The sequence below is a fragment of the Phascolarctos cinereus genome, unplaced genomic scaffold (genome assembly GCF_003287225.1).
Source record: "Phascolarctos cinereus isolate Bilbo 61053 unplaced genomic scaffold, phaCin_HiC Scaffold_9;HRSCAF=440, whole genome shotgun sequence".
NCBI classification, from domain to species: Eukaryota; Metazoa; Chordata; class Mammalia; order Diprotodontia; family Phascolarctidae; genus Phascolarctos; species Phascolarctos cinereus.
In genome coordinates, this window is record NW_027556402.1 from 80,498,789 (window position 1) to 80,519,586 (window position 20,798).

The following is a 20,798-nucleotide window of genomic DNA, read 5'->3' on the forward strand; positions in this document are numbered from 1 at the left end:
TAAACTTAAAAGTGTGTCATACAGCATTTTCCTCCAGGGAAAAACAGTTGTTAAACATTTACCAAAACAGTCCTAGTTAATACCCATGTCATAAAAGATAAGAGTTCAGCATCTGATGAGACAAAGATTGTAAGAAAACCATTGGGTTTTGTGATAACTTAGCAAAAAGAACAAACTTCCTAATGTACAAACTTTTTTGCCCCAGGAAAAAGAAAAAGAATGGGGAAAGGAATGACTCAGAAAAAATCTGTTAACAATTCTGTTTGATGACAAAAAATTTTAGTGCAACCCCTTTCCCCTTCTCTTGCAAATCATAAGAAAGAAGGTTTCTGAAGTTCAAATTTGTCTTGAAAAGCATTATTCTAAGAAGCAAACACAACATTGTTTTCTAAGATAATATGTTTTCCAGCATGGCCTTTGAAGTTCTATGGGGAATAACAGCAAAGTTTCATAGGGGTTCTGGGTGTCTCAGCTGTGAAGTTCTAAACAGCTTGTTTGCTGGCAGTAGCAACACATTTCTTTAGACATATCTCTGCCCCTACACTCTTTCCCTACCTTTTTATTTGCACCCCAGGCTACTCCTTTATTTCCCCATCACTTCTCCAAATGTCCCTTTCTTCAGTCATCAACCCCACTTCCTCCTCTCTATTTTCTGTTCTGCCCAGGAAACAAAGGAAAGAAATGATAGAATCCTTAGGATTCTATCGTAATTTAGAAAAGGAAAGTCACCATCTAGTCCAATTCCCTTACTACAGATAAGAAAACTTGGATTCCTCCAGGGGAAGGAAGTGATTTAGGTAAGGTCACACTGGTGTGAGGTCTTTTATCTCTAAATCCCATGCACTTTCCATTATACTATACTGACTTTCCTATCAAAGCAAAAGTCTACAACTCTTTTTTTTTTTCTAAATGGATGGATAATGGGAGGGCTCATCACTCAAAGTATCTGAGGAGTGTAGCAAAAGGGAAAATGTATTAATACCAGTCATAAGACCTCCATCACTTACTAGCTATGTGACCACAGGCAAGTAATCTCTTAAATGGGGAAAATAATACTTGTGCCTCCTACTTTGCAGCATAGCTGAGAGGTGTTTTGTAAATCTTAAAGTGAACTCTCAGGTTCCCTTCACTCTCAAACCCCATGAGATTGACAAAGCTGACAAAAGGAAGAAAAAAGCAATTACTGAAGGCAGAGACAGCAACACTGATGCAGTGTTGGTAAAACTATAAATTGCTTCAACCATTCTGGAGAATAATTTGAAATTATGCTCAAAGTATCATTAAATAGTATATATCCTTAGACCTGGCAGTATGCCAAAGAGGTAAAACACAGAGTCCAAAGATTCATAGGTATAAGAATGTTTACAGCAGCAGTTTTTATTGTAGCCAAGAAATGGAAACAAAATGGATGTCTATGAAATGGGAAGTGACTAAATAAATTTGAAGTATATGAATGCAATGGAATATTATTGCACCATAAAAAATGAAAAATATAATGGGTGCAGAGAAACATGGAAAGATACGAATTAATGCAGAGTGGAAGGAACAAAACCAATGGAACAATTCACATGATGACTACCATAATAACCTGAAGAAAAATAAATTTGAAAGACCTCAACTCTTCATTTCGTCCTTTGGGGGTATACTTTATATGAGAGCTGCTTTACCATCCATTTGGACATTGTTCAGGCACATTGAAGAATGACCTATAAACTAGATTCCTAAAATAGCAGTGGGATCAAAACAGTGAACAACTCTGACTTTAAAAGACAGATGATGAAACAAAACTCTGTGGAAGCAAAGGTTCTATCTCAGCTTCTTTTAGAAATACTAAGAAAGCATTTTTAAATTGCCCTAATCTGAAGCCTTTGGGATATTCTGAAAGAGAAATCTTGTCAGTCTTTTCTTTAACTGGGCAGCTAGGTGGTACAGTGGATGGGACTCTGAGCCTGGAGTTAGGAAGACCTGAGTTCTTCTGCTTCTCTTTAACCAATCACAAGACATTTCCTCTGCTTTCATTCAATCTGTGCCTAATTTACACCTTTGGTTGAGATTCAATAGAAGCATTTAGGAATGATTCCCACTCTTGTTTATAACTTTGATTAAAATATTCTTTAGAAGACAATTTCTCACCTGATAAAAGGTAGAAGGACATCTTTCTAGTTGCATTAATTGGGGTTTAGGGATATGGACACCCTCTGACCAAAAGCCAATTTCATGATTAGTTAGGGATCTTGATTCCCTAAAACTAAGAGATTTAGCCTTGCCTGTAGTGACCAGATTAAAATAGGAAACTCTCTTTGTTTAATTCAATTAGAAGAACTATCTTTTTGTTCACCTTGGAACAGAATGAAAGAGGAATCCTCAGTGGGAGTGCTTAAGAGGAAGAGTTGGCTTCCAAAGGATATTTTCTCCAAGGGGGCACCTGCATTAATATTATTACTATTCTGTTTTAATGACCCTAAGCTTAAACTCTGTTTGCTGAAGAACTATCTTTTGTTTCAAGATTACTATAATATACAAGTGGAAAATGCTTGGATCAGAGAGAATTCTAATTATGTAGAAGGCACTCTTCAAACACACGTTTAGATATTAATAAACTACCTAGAATAATATTAACAATAGCATTTATATAGCATTGTAAGGTTTACAAAGCATTTTGTATATGATTGGTTAAAATGCAGAGTACAGAGTTTTTCTTCTACAAATCCATCTTGTTTTATGAGTATGGAAATGTTTTTGTTGATGATTGTTACGTTCGCAATAAAAGTGGAAAAAAGTGCCATAAAATATAAAGTGTTATTAATAATAATATTAATGTTATTCAGGCCAATCTTACACCTAAAACTTATTGTAATAAATACCAATTACCATATCAAGAAATGACAGTATTTGGAGAAGTCTTCCTTGGTTATATGCTAGCACACTGATGCATAGTTTGTTGACCACTGGCTACCAAATGGTCCCACTGCCATTTTGGAAATCTGGTTTGCCAATCATTCAAGGTGCCTGAACATTGTCTAAATGCATGGTAAAGCCGCTCTCGTATAAACTATATCCCCAAAGGATGAAATGAAGAGTTTCATGGAAATTGTGTACTTCTATAATTCAATCATTCTACATGAAAAAATGATTTATTTCATATGCTTAGATAACAAGAGTCTCTGATAAGTTAATAGAATGCATACTTCTCCTCAAAGCTAAAGAAGTCCAGACATCTTGATTTGCTTATTTTCAAAATCCTACCTCCTAATTAGAGGAACAAACATCCACTATCATAAACTTACATTAACTGAATTATGAGTAAAGTATATTTGCTATCTGCCTTTAAAAGCTGTCCATGATTAGAATCTGTACCAAGGGTAGTGACTCTCAGAGTACCTTAAACTCACTCGAATGAATTAGTTTTATCTGGAAGCTAAGTAACATGAGCAATAGCCAAAGCTTTGGAATGAGAGCTAGAGCTTCGCCTTGAATCCTAGAACTGCTTCATTTAATACCTTTACTTCTCTAGCCCTCAATTTCCTCATCTGTAAAATGGGGTTAGATTAGATGCCCTTTCTCTTTCCCCCTTTCTAGCTATGATTCCATAAGCTCACAGACATCTTGCACTGCTTATACTGTCACTCTCCACATAATCAGTCGGTCCACTTTAAGGAACACCAGTTAGATACGATTTGCTTACAGAATTAATTTGAATTATTACTACTACAAGGATGGGAATTTTAATTTTTTTGAATTGCCATTGACAATATTTCCAAAAACACATTGAGCCATAAAACTGACACACTGGGTAAACTTCATTCTCGAAATTTTATCTTGTTGGAAATTGAGAAGGAAACACGCACGTGAATGTAGCCCTGGGCTGGAAGTCAGAAGTCCTTTCTCATCCCATACCACCACTGTATGACTTTGTGAAAATCACTTAACCAAGCTTCCTCGTTTGTGAAATGGGCAAACAAATCCTACACCTAAGTTACAGGGCTATTAGAGGGGATTAAATGAAATGAAAGACACAAAAGTGCTTTGACAAAAGACAAAATGCTGCACCAATATTAGAGATTAAAGAAAGGGGCTCTGAGTCTTTCAAGGAGGGTATGCAATTTAATTAAAATTCAAGCCAAAATCACTCCCTACAAGTTCTTAAATGTCCTACTAAAACAGCAATAAATAAAATAATAAAATAAAAATAAATGAGATGGGTTCAGACTTATTTGAGTGTTGTCTGTATCCTTTTCAAGAAGGAATAAAAAGCTACATGTGACATATCTTAAATGACCCAGGTAGGAATAAAATAAGTCTCTCTAAACAGTAGCTGCCTAAGTCTGAAACACCAGTCATTGTACATAGAAGGGGCAGGGTTGTGAAGTTTCTAGGAACACTTTTCATCTTCAAAGGACTATACAGACATCAATGGATTCATCCTCACAGAGAGGTAAGTATAACTAACCTAGCTCTTTGCATGTGTGAAGGAGGCCAAGAGTTTCCTTTGGCAGCCCGCTCATATCAGTGAGTCATCTGAATCAAAGCTCGATTTCAAAACTAGGCATTCTGGGGCTCTGATCCTATGCTAAAACTATCTTTTGTCTTTTCCTTTCAACTTCTTAAAAAAGAATTGTCAATAATGATATCTACAGTAGTCTGTTCTTCAGAGTGCTACTGCAGGGCTTCTCTGTGCAGCAGAAAGGATGCTGGATTGGGAGTCAGAGGACCAGGGTTCTGAATCTGAACTCCACTGCTGTAACTGCATGGCCTCTAGAAGCCTCAGTTTCCTCATGTGTAATCCGAGGGGACTAGATGACAGGACTTTTATGGCCCTTCCCAGCCCAAGGTATATGATCATATAATCCTAAAAATTCTTTAAGATTTGCTGAGTGATGGGGGCAGCTAGGTGGCGCAGTGGATAGAGCACCGGCCCTGAAGTCAGGAGGACTTGAGTTCAAATCTGGCCTCAGGCCAAACACTTGACACGTTCTAGCTGTGTGACCCTGGACAAGTCACTTAACCCTGATTGCCTTAAAAAAAAAAAGATTTGCTGAGTGTTCCAAATACATCATCTCACTTGATTTTCACCATCATCTTGTGAAATGGGTACTACTACAGGTATTATTATTATTACTATTATTCCCATTTTTTTCAGGTGAGTAAACAGGCTCAGTGTCTTGTCCGTGGCACAGAGCCAGTGTCTGAGATGAGACCTGAACCCAGGTTCAAGAAAGGTTTGATTACAAATTTAACCCTCTAAAGGAGGCACTGGGTCAAGCGCCAAGTGCCATTAGGTCTACCATATCTGTTCTCTCCCTCCTCCAAACTTACTTTCTTACATAGATTTAGTCATATTACTCCTCTGCTCAAAAATCTTCAGTGGTTCCCTATGGACCACCAAGTAAGTTGAAATTCCTATTCCTAGCTTCCAAGACCTTCCACAATCAGGCACCCCTCTACCTTTTTCAGCCTCATCTTGAATTTCCCCCTTTGGCACACTATATTTCAACCAGACTAGGCTACTCTTTCTACTTCCCCAATGTTAACTGTTTCTTCATGTCCCTATGTGTTAGCTTATATTGTTTCTCAAGCCCAGAATGTCCTACCCTCTTCACCCGTTTAAGACTTAGCCATCAGCAGTACCATTATTAAGTCTGTTTCCCAAGGTGATCATGGAAAAAGGAAAAGAATCTGTATGTTCTAAAATATTTATAGCAGCTCTCTTTGTGGTGGCAAAGAACTGGAAATTGAGGGAATGTCCATCAATTGGGGAATAGCTGAACAAGTTGTGCTATATGATTGTGATGGATTACTACTGTGCTATAAGAAATGATGAGCTTAATTAATTTTAGAAGAACATGGAAAGACTTGCATGAAATAATGAAAAGTGAAGTGAATAGAGCCAAGAGAACGTTATATCAGTAAGAGCAATATTGTTCAAAGAGTAACTGTGAACAACTGAGTCATTCTGAGTACTATAAATACTCAAATCAACTATAAAGGACATATGAAGGAAGATCCTATTCACCTCCAAAGAAAGAACTGAAAAATAGAAATACATGTAGTATGGTTTTACATATATTTATAAATCTGCATTAAATGGTGGCCTTCTCTAGTGCAGGGTGGGGAGGGAGAGAAACAGTTCATAACTCAAAATGTAACAGAAAGACTTAGCCATCCTTTTAAGTCCAACTTAAATGCTATTTCCTCCATAAATTCTTCCCCCATTCCCTTATCAGTCACCACCTCCCCCCTTAGATTTCATATAACACTTTGTTTTGTAACTCCCTAATGTACTTAGCATATAATTTTGTGTTATTACTTCCCTGTGTCGGTATCTGACCTTTCATCTTTTCCTCACTGGTACCTTGAACCCTGGTTCCCCCAGCTCTGATGGGTGAGCTTTCGCCTAATTTTGCCTCCATGTCATTTTCTGGTTGATTCCTCACTATGTCCTCATGCAGGTATTCTCCCCCTCCCTACTCTCCTACACCCATTTTTGTGCTGTCTTCCCTCTTTAGAATGTAAGTTCCATGAAATCAGAAGCATCTCTGAGTACTTACTATTACCAGAGTTTAGCACAGGGCCTGGCAGATACTAAGCACTTGATCAATATTCTTTTCTCTTCTCTGTCTCTCTCTTTCTCTCTCTCTCTCTGTCTCCTTCCCTCCCTCTCCTTAATCAACTCTGATATTTGACACTTAATAGCTGTGTGACCCTGGGCAAGTCACTTAATCCCTACAGACCTGTTTCCTTATCTGTAAAATAGGGTAATAATGACATTTGCCTCCCAGGGTTGTTGTGAGGATAAAATAAGAGAATATTTGTAAAGTGCTTTGCAAACTTTAAAATGCTACACATAAATGCTGGCTATTATTACTTAATTTTTGAGGGTGTCTTGTCCAAGCTCTCTATTACTCTTAGCATACATTAATCCTTTCATATATGTTTGTTACAATGTACTATAGCATATGATTCTTGTGAATAAGCTACAAAACTCATTTGAGTCACCTGCAAATCTAGTTAGATAAGGAACAATCATTTTAGAATGTTCTTTTTTAGCCCAGAAGCAACCAACTTAATTTTATTATGTTTTTCAGAATCCAGGAAAATATAGATAACATGTAAAATACAACAGCTGCCATTCTAGGACAGTCAAAAGAACAACACATCATTAAAAAAACAAAGCACCCTCCCCCCAAACCTCCATATAAAATGCAAGAAAGTCCTGTCTAAAGAGGCTATGTGAATGATTCTGCCAGTTTATGTAATGCTGCCTTCAGTAGCAGGCACTGGGTTGGCCCTTTATATGGGGTGACTTTTAAATTCAAATATTTTCCTCAAAATGTTTGCAATTGCTAGTCAGTCACAATGATTAAAGGGCTGAAATCCCTTTGGGAAGCCTAAGAACAGAGTGATGTCCTACTCAGTAGGTGATTAAGGCTTAAGAGAAATCAGGAATAAACCCCAATTTGAATTGGACTCTCCAATAAAGAAGTTTTAAACTAAATTGCTACGCCCTGTGCCAGGCTCTGGTGTCTTCCCTTCCCTAGGGCACTTGCCTAAATTTGGAACCTTGGGTCCCCTGGACCAGCCTGTTTCCCACCTGAAGCCAGACTGTTCTTTCCGTGACTTCAGATAGGGAATAAGGACAGGGTGGTGAGCTTCCAAGGCACAGGCCGCCCTGCCCATTCCAGAGATGCATCCCAAGGAATACAACAAAGGAAGAAAGCATGGTTGGGATGGGGTCAGTGGCCTCTGTCTGGGGAGGACAAACGTGGTACAGAATCATACTGAGATGCTAACAGTCAATCTGCAAGCCCCCTTGTATTGACCAGTGTCTGTTAATGACTGCAAGAAGCACACCTGCTGAATCCCATCCCAATGTTAAAGGCTCTTCTCTTTGGGACACTGGGGTGGGGCCTTCACCTGGACTTTGATGGCATGCGCAGGTCATCCAGGAAACCTAGGCTTGTTTTCATTTTGGACCAAGACACTCGACAATCCCATTTCCCTTAAGCCCATCAAAAAAGAAGTTGTTGTGAAGAGGGGGTACCTCTGAGACAAGGCCTTTACAGCTCCCTGTTCCAACACCCCACCAACAATAGCACAAACTGGTACCATCTCCGAGAAGCAGCAGCTGACAAAGTTATCAGGAAAGAGATTAGGGTTCACCCTCAGGGACTTCAGCAGATGATTTTGGATCTGAAGCAGCAACTCAGAATCCTTACCATAATTATCAAACTGAGAGTCCTGCCCTTTATCTGTATGGAATTTCAGGAGCACTATTTCCAGTGGTCCATCTGAAGGCTGCCTTGGCCTTGTCACTGCTCCAGTCCACCTCCAGAGCCTCCTTGAATGGACAGAAAACCATTTTCTTTTTGACCACTGTCATTTCTATGGCCTCCAACTTTGCCTTCTTAGTGTCAGATCCTTCTTCTACTCGTGGGCTTACTTTGGGGACTTTGGTTTTCTCCTTCACAAACTCATGCTCTCCCAGATTAGCAAACATGTTATCCACAGTAGACCAAAACATCCCCACTTAGGAACTTGATGCTACTTATATACAAATCTGGTCAATTTTAACTAAGACATCCCTGGAGCAGCAGGTCAGACACAGCATCAAATTGTATGAAGAAAGTCTCAGGCTTGTTTTCTATATTCTCTGTGTACCTTCACATCCACCATGGGATTGAGGCTCTGTGCTTATTCCAAAGAGGCTTCTGTACGGTTCTGGCCAGAGGATAAACTCAATGGTTCCATAATCTAAACCAATCCTCCCTCAAAAGCAATAATCCACAAATTCATTCAGAGGATTGCTAACAGAAGGACCACACTTGGAATCTAATATTGATTACTTGTATTCTTTGCTTTACCTGAACAGTTTCTTGACACAAATTTTGGCTATGACCCTTTCCCCTTGTGTTGGAATTAGCTCCAGATTGGGGCAATCAGAAGTAGAATTAGAATCAGTGAATGGTTTTTTAAAGATGGAGAGAGAGAGAGACACAGACAGAGAGAGAGACAGACAGACAGAGAGAGACAGAGAGTGTGTGTGTGTGTGTGTGTGTGTGTGTGTGTGTGTGTGTGTGTGTAAACCATAGAAACATCTTCTTATGAACAAGCCTATCCTTTCCTGGGGACACTACCAATGGCCAGCTGAGAGAATCCATTATCTTCTTCTCCTCTATAAGAAGAGAATGAATGTAAGATGAACTGCAGAGCTAAGTCTTCCAAACATGTTTTATTTTATCATGTTTTGGTTAGCACCAAGTGCAATGTTTATTCTTTCCCAAATTGTCATGATGCAAACAGCAACGTTCAAACTAAAAAGTGATAAAGAAATCGAAGTAGTGAAGTCCACCTGAGTGGCTGCCTGTGGACTACAAGCACAAAACTTTCTTCAACAACACTCCTTTCCTACATCCAGAACTGTAGCTACTGGAAACTTTTCATATAGCAAAGGTCCCTCTCTCTCACACACAGACACACAAGAATTAATTTCTTTGGTATAGAGCAGTGGTGCCGAATTCAAATAAAAGCAAGGGCCATGATCCTTCACCATGATCCTTGTCTGCCATATGTTGACTTAGAAAAGCACTTATGAACATTATCTATGTTCTACTATATTTTTGCTTATTTTTCTAAATATTTCTCAACTACACTTAAATTTGATTCAGTCCATTCTAGGGAGGGTTGTGGGCCCTGGCCGGCATGTTTGACACCTCTGGTATAGAGACCTCCTAGATGAGGAAACTTCATCTACTAATGTTGTCTGGAACAGAGGTGCCAAATACAGGGGCAGGAGGCTCTATTAATGCTGGCAGTACTCCTGAGTGTAGCCTGAATCAGATTAATATGTGGCTTGCTAAGTCAATATGTGCTGCACACAGATCGTTTGGTATGATTTAGCAGACACTGTTTCTAAGTGAATTTGATAACACCAGTTTAGAGAGCTCTGAAAGTGCTCTTAAGTGACTTGTCCAGGGTCACACAGCCAGTATGAATCCGAAACCAAATTTGAACCCAGTCTCCTAGGCTCCCTGTTGCACTAAATTATTATGCCTCTGGATAGCATCACATTGCCCATAATAATGATTCTTTCACAAAATCAATTTTGGAAGAAAAAAATTATCGAGGGAATCTTTTTTGTGAAGAAAAATCTATTCAGGCCTTTAATATTGGGAAGGGTTTTAATAAGTCCTATTTTTTCTATACTAGAAATGTCTATTTCAGTCACAAGTGAAATGGCTTCCTTTCTACATATGATATCTATGCCAAGATTTGGGGATGAACCGTGTCCCACAATCAATCTTTATTATCTTTCCGGACCTGTTATGAATCTCAGAGAAGCCCATCTGATGACATGTGGTATTAGAATTTAAGTGAAATCTGTCTTCCCACTCTGTCCCCAGAAGCCAGGGAGAGATTTAATGAAGCAATTCAGTCAGAGAATTTAAGGCTATTATGAAATTTAATCAGGGAAATTTCTGGAGCCTGATGGCTCTAGGATGGCATTTTGTAAACTATCAGTGGCACCCTTGGCACATTTCCTTTTAAAGGCAGGGTCCTAGGATAATAGGAGCAACCTTCTTTCAGTGAGGTTTTATGAACTGAAGGAAGACCCAAATCTGATGATCCTAACATAGATCCTATATAAAGCATTGAAAAAATACAGCTATTAGCAATAAGAGAAGAAAAAGAAATTGAAGAAATTAGAATAGGCAATGAAGAAACAAAACTATCACTCTTTGCAGATGATATGATGCTATACTTAGAGAATCCTAGAGAATCTTTAAACTAAAAAACTACTTGAAATAATTAACAATTTCTAGCAAAGTTGCAGGATATAAAATAAACCCACATAAATCATCAGCATTTCTATATATTATTAACAAAGCCCAACAGCAAGAGATTGAAAGAGAAATTTCATTTAAAATGACTAGAGACAATATGAAATATTTGGGAGTTTACCTGCCAAGAAACCCAGGAAACTATATGAACACAATTACAAAACACTTTTTACACAAATAAAGTCAGATCTAAAAAACTGGAAAAATACCAGTTGCTCAAGGGTAGGCTGAGCTAATATAATAAAAATGACAATTCTACCTAAATCAACTTACTTATTCAGTGCCATACCAATCAAATTACCTAAAAATTACTTTATAGCGCTAGAAAAAATAATAACAAAATTCATCTGGAAGAACAAAAGGTCCAGAACATCAAGGGAATTAATGAAAAGAAATGCAAGGGAAGGTGGCCTTGTTGTACCAGATCTAAAACTGTATTATAAAGCAGCAATCACCAAAACTATTTGGCACTGGCTAAGAGATAGGATGGTAGATCAGTGGAATAGGTTAGGTACAGAAGACACAGTAGTCAGTGACTGTAGTAATCTATTTTTGATAAACCCAAAGACTCCAGCTTCTGAGAGAAGAACTCACTATTTGATAAAAACTGCAGGGAAAACTGGAAAAGGGTGTGGCAGAAACTAGGCATAGACCAACATCTTATACCATATACCAAAATAAGGTCAAAGTGGATACATAATTTAGACATAAAGGATGATACTATAAGCAAACTAGAAGAGCAAGGAATAGTTTTACTTGTTAGATTTATGGAGAGCAAGAGAATTTATGACCAAACAAGAGATAGAGAACATTATGAAATGAAAAAGGGATAATTCTGATTAAAATAAATTGAAAAGTTTTTGCACAAAGCCAATAAACCAAGATTAGAAGGGAAGCAGAAAGCTGGGAAACAATTTTTATAGCCAGAGTCTCTGCTAATTGAGTCAAATTTATAAGAATACAAGTCATTCTTCAGTTGATAAATGGTCAAAGGATATGACCAGGCAGTTCTCAGAGGAAGAAATTAAAGCTATCTACAGTTATATGGGGGAAAAAATGCTCTAAATCACTATTGATTAGAGAAATGAAAATTAAAACAACTCTAAGGTACCATATCACACCTATCAGATTGGCTAATATGATAAAACAGAAAAATTATAAATGTTGGAGAAGATGTAGGAAAATTGGAACACTAATGCATTGTTAGTGGAGTTGTAAACTGATCCACCCATTCTGAAGAGCAATTTGGAACTATGCCCAAAGGACTATAAAACTGCACATAACCTTTGATCCAGCAATACCACTTTCAGGTCTGTATCCCAAAGAGATCATAAGAAAGGGAAAAGGACCTACATGTACAAAAATATTTATAGTAGCTCTTTTTGTGGTAGCCAAGAATTGGAAATTGAGGGAATGCCCATCAATTGGGAATGCCTGAACAAGTTGTAGTACATGAATGTAATGGAATACTATTGTTCCATGAGAAATGATGAATGGGCAGATTTCAGAAAAAACCTGGAAAGACTTACACGAACTGCTGCTGAGTGAAGTGAGCAGAACTAGGGGAACATCATACATACTGTGTGATGACCAACTCTGACAGACTTAGCTCTTCTCAGCAATGCAATGATTTAAGGCAATTCAAAGAGACTCATGATGGAAAATGCTATTCCACATCCAGAGAAAGAACTATGGAGTCTGAATGAGATGGAAACATACTATTTTATCTCTCTCACTCTCTTTTTTCTTTGCCATGGTTTCTTCCTCTAGTTCTGATTTTTCTTGATATCATAACTGATGTAGAAATAGGTCTAATATGATGGTACATATGTAGTCTATATCAGATTGCATGATGTCTTGGGGAGTGGGGAAGGGAGGGAAGGAGAAAAATCTGGAACTCAAAATCTTACCAAAGTGAATGTTGAAAACTAAAAATAAATAATTTTTTTAAAAAGACAAGAAAAATACAGCTAGATATCCTTGCTATGATTAGTCCTGATGAAAGTTGTACTACTGGGTGTTTGGGTTTTTTTTTCTGTTATTCTTGTTTCAGACTTATGGTTTAAACCATATCAGAGTGCATCCTGGGGTACTGAAGGTTAGGTGACTTGTCCATGGTCACACAACCACCATCTATGTCAGATGTATCTGACTCCAAGGCTTATACTCTATCCAATAAACCATCTTCTACCACCGGCAGATATATTCAGATTGGTCTTAACTATGTATAGATTCTGCATGAATAGATACGGTCTAAAGGCTGAAGGATGAATATGAATTACAAATCAACCACTTCTTTATTTAGTTATCATTCACATAATGAAAAACAGTGTTATGCATAAGTCTCTGGTGCTGCTACTAGACTCTGAGGGGGAACTCATGACTATTTTACAATGCTACATGTGGAAAACTCCCATTTTGAAATTACATCTGTGTGGTTTATTCATTTTTGTAGAAAACTGTTAGGCTGAAATAGAAAGTCTGTCACCCTTTCTGAGATCTGAAACAATTTGAGTAACTGAAGTTGCCCACTTGAAATGTAGTGTGGAAAAGGCAATTTGAACTGGAAGTCAGGGAACCTGGTGGTTAAAGGCCTGGCTCTACCACTCACTAGCCCTATAACCTTGGGGGGAATTTCTTCACCTCTCAGAGAGTATTGAGCCTGGAGTCAAAAAGACCTGAGGTCAAATCCAGCCTCAGACACTTCCTAGCTGTGTGACCCTATGCAAGTTACTTAACATCTGTCTGCCTCAGTTTCCTCAACTGTAATATAGGCATAATAACAGCATCACAGGGTTGCTGTGTGGTTCATAAAGTACTTAGCACATAATAGGTATTTAATAAATGCTTGTTTCCTTCCTTAAGACCATTCTGTGTGTCCACTTGTGCTGTCCTTCATATATAAAGATGATGTTACTGATCCAATATCATCAGGGCATTTTTGCCTTGAGTTGTTTTTTTCCAGTAATTGTGATGTGCCAAGCCAGTCACACTCTCAAACTCTGTCCCCACTGTGTGACCCACCATGGGTCACATTCATAGGAAAGCTGGCTGGGTTTTTAGCCTAATGAAACAAAGAAGACCTGGCCATATGCCACATTCAAGAACCAAAACTACAACCTCATTAGCCCCGGGCTCTGGCTAATGGATTCCAGATTCTGTTTAATAGTGTTATCATAAATAGTAGAAGATTTGGAACAAAGTAGGTGACAAGACAAACCAGAACCAAGCTTTTCCATGGACAAGTTTTCTACATGTATGTATTATACTTTTACAATGCTTTAAGCATAATACACATGAAAGTAAACTTAGTTAGCAATAGTCCATTCAATCTGTGGCAAGCCATCACTAATCCCTTGGGAAAAATAACCCTCAAAGTGCTACAATACAACCAACCTAACTGCATAATGACCTCAAAGAAAGCAAATGTAATTGATGAATGGTCAAAAGGTGATTTGTTAAAGGCCGCAAGTAGCAGTGAACCCCATTATGTGACGGCTTTATTCCTAAGAAAAGTTGGATGCCAGTCAAAGATTTGTCAATCAAGCAATATTTTAAATGCCCTAAAAGACCCTTATGAGTTAGGTTTAAGAAGTTAAAAGAAAACCTTTTTTTTTAAAACAAGAATAGGAAATCCCCAATTGATCTTTTGAAAATCTAGATGCAGGGACCCAATTAAAAACAACAAAACATTCATTAATTTACATTCCACTATTTTGGAATTTGTAGTAATTCTGACAGGGATTGTGCAGATAGTTACCTCAGTAATTAAAAAAAAGGAAGAGGACTCTGATGCCATGTATATGTATATGTGTATGTGTGTATATAGTCTGTGTGTATACATGTACATACACATACATAAATACATACATGCATATATATACATACAGAGAGAGAGTCATATCTGGTAAAAAAGCACCTCTCCCAGAAGTGAATTCTTCCTCCATAACAAAGAAAAACAGTGAAGCTAAAACAACAATACAATGATATCTGACAAGGATGTCTGACAATGCTGACTTTCAGCCCTACTAGTCCCTTCTCACTTCTGGGCCAAGGGGAGGAAGACTGTTCCATTTTCTGTTTTAGGACGCTGTGCCTAGTTTTTAGGTCTCTAAGACTTCTTTGCATCCACATTCTCTTCACTGTATATTCTTTCGGTTTTACTTATTGCATTCCTTTCCAGGTCATAGAAATCTTCCCACGTAATGTCTTACGATCGTAAGTTTAGGGCTGGAAAGGACCTTAGAAGCCATTTAATTAAATCCCCTTATTTTAACAAAGAAACTGAGCCTGAGAAACATTAAGTGACTTGCTGGCGGTAACAGCTAATAAATGTCAAAGGTGAGAACTGAACCGAAATCTTGCTGACTCCAAGTGTACCATATATCACCTTGTCTCTTATATCCTCATAATTACTTCTTACCACATAACAAAATCTCATTACATTTGGCCCCCATAGTTTGTTCAGCCAATTCATTCATTCCTTCAATAAATACTGAACACCTACTACGTGCTAGGCACTGTGCTAAGCACCAGAGATATAAAATAAAGAAGCAAAAGCTAGTGCCTGCCCTCAAGGAGCTTATATTTTCGTGGATGAGACAACACACAAATATATATGAAGCAAGCTATACACAGGATAAATAGGAAATAATTAAAAGGGGGAAAGCATTGGAATTAAGAGGGGTTAGGAAAGGCTTCCTAAAAAAGGTGGAATTTTAGTTGGGACTCAAAGGAAGGGCACCCACTTTGTTTCTAGTTCTTTTCTACCACAAAAAGTGTTGTTATGAGTATTTTGAGATATATCAGACATTGTTCTCCAATCGTTTTATCTCCTTGGGGAGACATATGTCCAATAATGAGACTGATGGGTCAAGAGTATAAATAGTTTTTAATCACTTTTCTTGCCTAATTCCAAGCTGATTTAAAGAGCATCTGGACCAACAGGTCTACATCAGAGGGCATCAAACACAGACCGAGCAGACGTGCCTCCTGAAATAGATTACAATAAAATTGGGAAATATTTAACTAAATAAAAATACAATACAATATAGATAATGTTAATATGTGGTTTTCTAAGTCAGTATGCCCCTGCAGGAATCCTTAGGCATGGTTTAGTGGCCCCTGTTTCTATTTGAGTTTAATGCCACCCATCTAGATGTCCCCCCCTAAGGTATATCTTCTGACTCTAAAGCCCATTATGAATCTGACAACACTGACCGGTATTAGCCCACTAAATACCTATGAGCGAAACGCAGTTTTAAAAAAAATTATCTTTAAGATAAAATTTTATCGATACCTTTTATTTTTACATCACCTACATTTCCCAAAGTATCCCTCTCCAGAGTGCCATCCCTTATAAAGAATAGTAAAAACAGTTCACCAAAGCTAATCAACATATCAAAAAGTTTGGAATTATTATGCAGTGTTCCCCACCAACAGTCCCACAAAGGAATGGAGGACATGCCTTATCTGTGGGGTTTTTTTTTGGGGGGGGGACCAAACACAGTATTCAGTTTCAAGGTTTTGTTGTCATTTTTCTTTCTATTAATATGTTGCAGCCAATGTACATATTGTTTTTCTGGTCCTACTTATTCCATTCACTTTGCATCAGTTCATATAAGCTTCCATCCTTCTCAGTATTCATCCTTTTCATTGCTTCTTATAGCACAGTAACATTCCACTACATTCCTGTGCCACAACTTTTTTTTAAAAGAATGTCATGTATATTTTCATATGCAAATTTCCTTCACATCATAGGAAGAACTTACTGTCTACAAATTAAGTTAGTCAATTATAAAGGTTAGTGAGTTCCTCTTGACTTTATTACACACATTATTCAACATTTTGTAGGTGTAATGATAACATATACCTTCAATGGATCCATAATCTCACCCGTGGTATAGACTGCAATGCACCTATGCGTTTTTAAAAAACGAAGAAACAAAATAATTACAATGTATTTCCCAATTAATAAGCTTTTAGATTCTTGAAGTAAACACACTAAGAAATTTTAGCACCATTCTGGGGGGTTTCTAAAACCCTTTCCCAAGATGCTACACAGCTGTTGAGATTTTTGGAGGTCCTGAAGAAGACTCTATTTCAGGAGTAGTCTGTAAATCTAGAAGCCAAAGAAAGGCACCAGTCTAAGTTCAAAGGAACAGGGAGTGTCTCCTTCCATTATCTGATTCTCCTGGGGCTCTTGAAGGAGCAGATGTCATAGATGACATTTGTTTAAACTTTACAATATATTAAGTGCCTTTGATTCATATGACAAATCTAAGGTCAGACCAAATTTTAGCAAGGGACAGACCCAAATTTTTCTCATTCTTAGCTAAGTGTTGTTTCTCCAACTGCTTCAAAATATCTGAGAAGCAATAGCAAAGGGTAACAATCTGACCAAATTATCCATTATTTTTGTAGTACATAGAAAATAAGGCTTGGCATCAAGCAATCATGATTGGAATCCAAAAGATCTGTGATTTCACCAATATGGGCATTCCTTTCATACACACCGGCCCTTCAGAGGGTCTTACAAAATTCACAGCACAGAAGAAAATAGTATGTTCATTTTGAAAACTGAGCAACTAATCCTGAGAGGTCACTGACTTGGAATTTGCTCCAAATCACTCAGAAGTATAGTAGTAGATTAAAGGTCACTAAGCTCTTTATTACTCTCTCTCTGTTCTGATACTTGACACATTCCACCAGCCCATCTGTTTTTCCATTCAGATCGCATTATAAGTTCACAAATTCAGAGTAACAATAATAATAATGATAATAGTGCTTATTATGTACCAGGCCCTGTCCTAAAGACTTTTACAAATATTATCTCATTTTATCTTTACAACCACACTGGGGGATAGGAATAGGCGCTCTTGTTATACCCATTTTACGATGAAGAAACTGAGACAGAGGTTAAGTGACTTGCCCAGGGTCACACTGAGTCCAGCCCTCTCATTATAAAGATAAAGAACCTGAGGTCCAAAGACAGAGACTTCTTCAGGGACATACAGCTAGTAAGTGTCAGAGGTGGGATTCAAACCTAGGTCTTCCTGACACCACTGTAGCTCTATCAAAATGTCAGCTTTCTTGTACAATTAACTCCTTGTTGGTGATAAGACCCAATTGCTTATATCCTCCAAACACCTCTGTATTGCTTTTCTGGATTATGTAAGCTTCAATTCTTTGGAAATTGTCATGTTCTTTGATTCAGAGCCCTACAATACTATGGCAAAGATACTGGTATTAAAAAGTGGGTACTTCAGGCAGCGAGGTGGCATGGTAGAAAGAGCACCAGTCCCAGAATCAGGAGAACTTAAGTTCAAATCCAACCTCAGACACTTACTAGCTCTGTGACCCTGGGTAAAAGTCACTTAGCTCTGACTGCCTCAAAAAAAAAAGTGGAGCTTCTGTTTCCAGGAGCACCTAAGGAATCATTAATTAAACTTGATAGTTTTCCAAATGCAATCCAACTTAGTTTAGATCAAGAAATTGTACCCAGTGGCATTAACTATATTTAATTTTTCTTTAAGATCATCTTTGGGCCTTTACTAAACTTTTCTTTTCTATCTGAAGATCAGTTTCCTAATATTTAAAATGTTTCTCAGGGCCTGAGTTGGTCCTTGCAATTCAACATTAAATCTTGCTGAGAAAATTTCAAGTTTCCTCTTCTCCGCAAAACCTACCTCGTATCTCAGGGGAGAGAGAGCAATATGAGACAGACTCATGGTCTTAACCTGCCTTTATGTGGCTGAGTGACCTGAAGCATATTCCAAGTCACTGACCTTCTGGCATTAGTTTCTCAGTTTGTAAAAATGAATGTGCTGCACCCCACTATCCCTTAGATCCTGAAAGCTATTTTAAGGGTTCTCAATCCAGGCCAGGTGGTATGATGGAGAGAACATTTGATTTGGTATCAGGAAGACCCAGGTTCAAATCCCACCTCAGATATTTACTAGCTGGGTGACCTCAGGCAAGTAATTTAACTTTCCTTAATTTCAGTTTTGTCATCTATAAAATGGAGATGTTAATAATCACACCTAGCACATACAGGGTTACTGGGGGAATCAAATGTAAAGGGCTTTCCAAAGGTGAAAACATTATATAAATATGAACTATTATTATCCTGTTTCCCAGAAGCAACATTTCCATTTGTTATTATTTTAAGGTAAACAGGAGTGTCTATTCAGCGCTGTCTTACAGAAAGTGGGAATAATAATAGCTAACATTTATATAGTGCTTACTATTATGTGCCAGGCACTGTGCTCAGTACTTTAAAATTATTATCTCATTTGATCCTCACGACACCTACCTGGGAGGTAGCTGCTATTATGATCCCCATTTTACAGATAAGGAAACTAAGGCAAACAGAGGTTAAATGACTTGCCCTGGATCACACTGCTTGTGATTAACTGAACCTGGATTTGAATTCAGGTCTTCCTGACTCCAGGCCCAGTGCTCTATCCATAGCTGCCTCAAAGAAAACTGGTCCATGCAATACTTCTAGATATAATACTTCCTCTCCAAACCAGAAATTATTTGAAGTTTATCAAATTTTCATGGAGCAAAAAAAAAAGTGACATATTAATTTTATAAAGATGCAGTTATGCCTCCTCTCCTCCCCACCCCCAGCCCCTCAAAAAAAATCAGTGTAAGTGGGAGGCTCATCTTTCGAAACTGTACCATGTTTCATTTTTTAAGTTTATGCAAGAGCACTTGAGGCCACTTAGGATGAAAGGTGCTATATCAATGCAAAGTTACATTATTAAAAATTGACAAAGAGGAATCCTTTATAGCACTGATGGGAAAGGGTTTGCTATGCAGGCTCTAAAATCTATTTAAGTCAGACTCAAGGAAGGGATGACTAAAAAAAGTAAGCTCAGGAAATAGCTCTTAATGGACAGGATGAGCTAGCTTCATCTTGCTGGATACAGAACTGAATAGGAATTTCTCCATCTGTAAAATTTTATAATCCAAGATTTAAATTCAGAGTCTAAATCTGATGATAAATGGTTTTGGTTGATGGACCCTGAAAATGAATGGTTATTGTTATTATTCTTGATAGATGTAAATGTGGCCATTAACTAGAATACAAAGTATTATATATACACGTACACATACATATGTGTATATGTATGTATTTGCATATACACACATATATAAAATACACACATATATGTGTTCCCCTCCCCCCATCCTCTCTGGGCCTCAGTTTCCTCAGAAACCATCAAGCATGTTAGAGTTTCTTATTTACTTCAACAATCTACAGGCTTATCGATTGGGAAATGGCTACATATGTGGTACATGAATAGAAGTGGAATGTTTCTGTGCTGTAAGAAATGATGAAACTGATAAATGAGACAAGCAAGGGATGATATAAGAATGATGAAAAGTGAAGTAAGCAGACCCAGGAAACAATATGCATAATAATGACAATAATTAAATGGAAACAAGAATAATAATAAAGCTAATAAAACATTATCATATAATATGTACATACAGCACATGTACACATATAATATGTATAGCTGTTTATAATAGTATAAGCTCCAGGTTACAGTAAAAGCTCCCTGAGGTTAGGGCCTGTTCATGCTTTTTCTTTGTATCTCTTGTGCTTAGTACAGTGCCTAGCAAATGGTTAAGTGCTTAATAAATTCATGCAGATTTATAAACTGATCAGACAAGTTCTATGTTTTATTTCAGCCTTGTATTCCTAGCATACAGTAAGTATTCAACATGTGTTTAATTGAATTAAATTAATACTTGGGAATAATTTTTGATTAAAATGTTCCTATGTATATATATCTACACATACACATATACATATATGCATTATAGCTCAATTGTATTAAATGCTAATTTTGAAAATGATTTTAAAAATCAGTGTTTTAGCATATGATCAATTATTTATTGAGTACCCACTACATCCAAGGCCCTGTGGGTCATGTGAGGAGCTAT

At 37.5% G+C, this 20,798-nt stretch overlaps 1 protein-coding gene and 1 pseudogene across 1 annotated transcript in view; both read right to left on the bottom strand.

Annotated features, from left to right (window-relative positions):
* The window catches only part of GALNT7 (polypeptide N-acetylgalactosaminyltransferase 7), a 195,179-nt gene that overhangs the window by 118,299 nt on the left and 56,082 nt on the right, over window positions 1–20,798 (bottom strand).
* Window positions 7,738–8,814, bottom strand: LOC110215975 (SUMO-activating enzyme subunit 1 pseudogene; annotated as a pseudogene).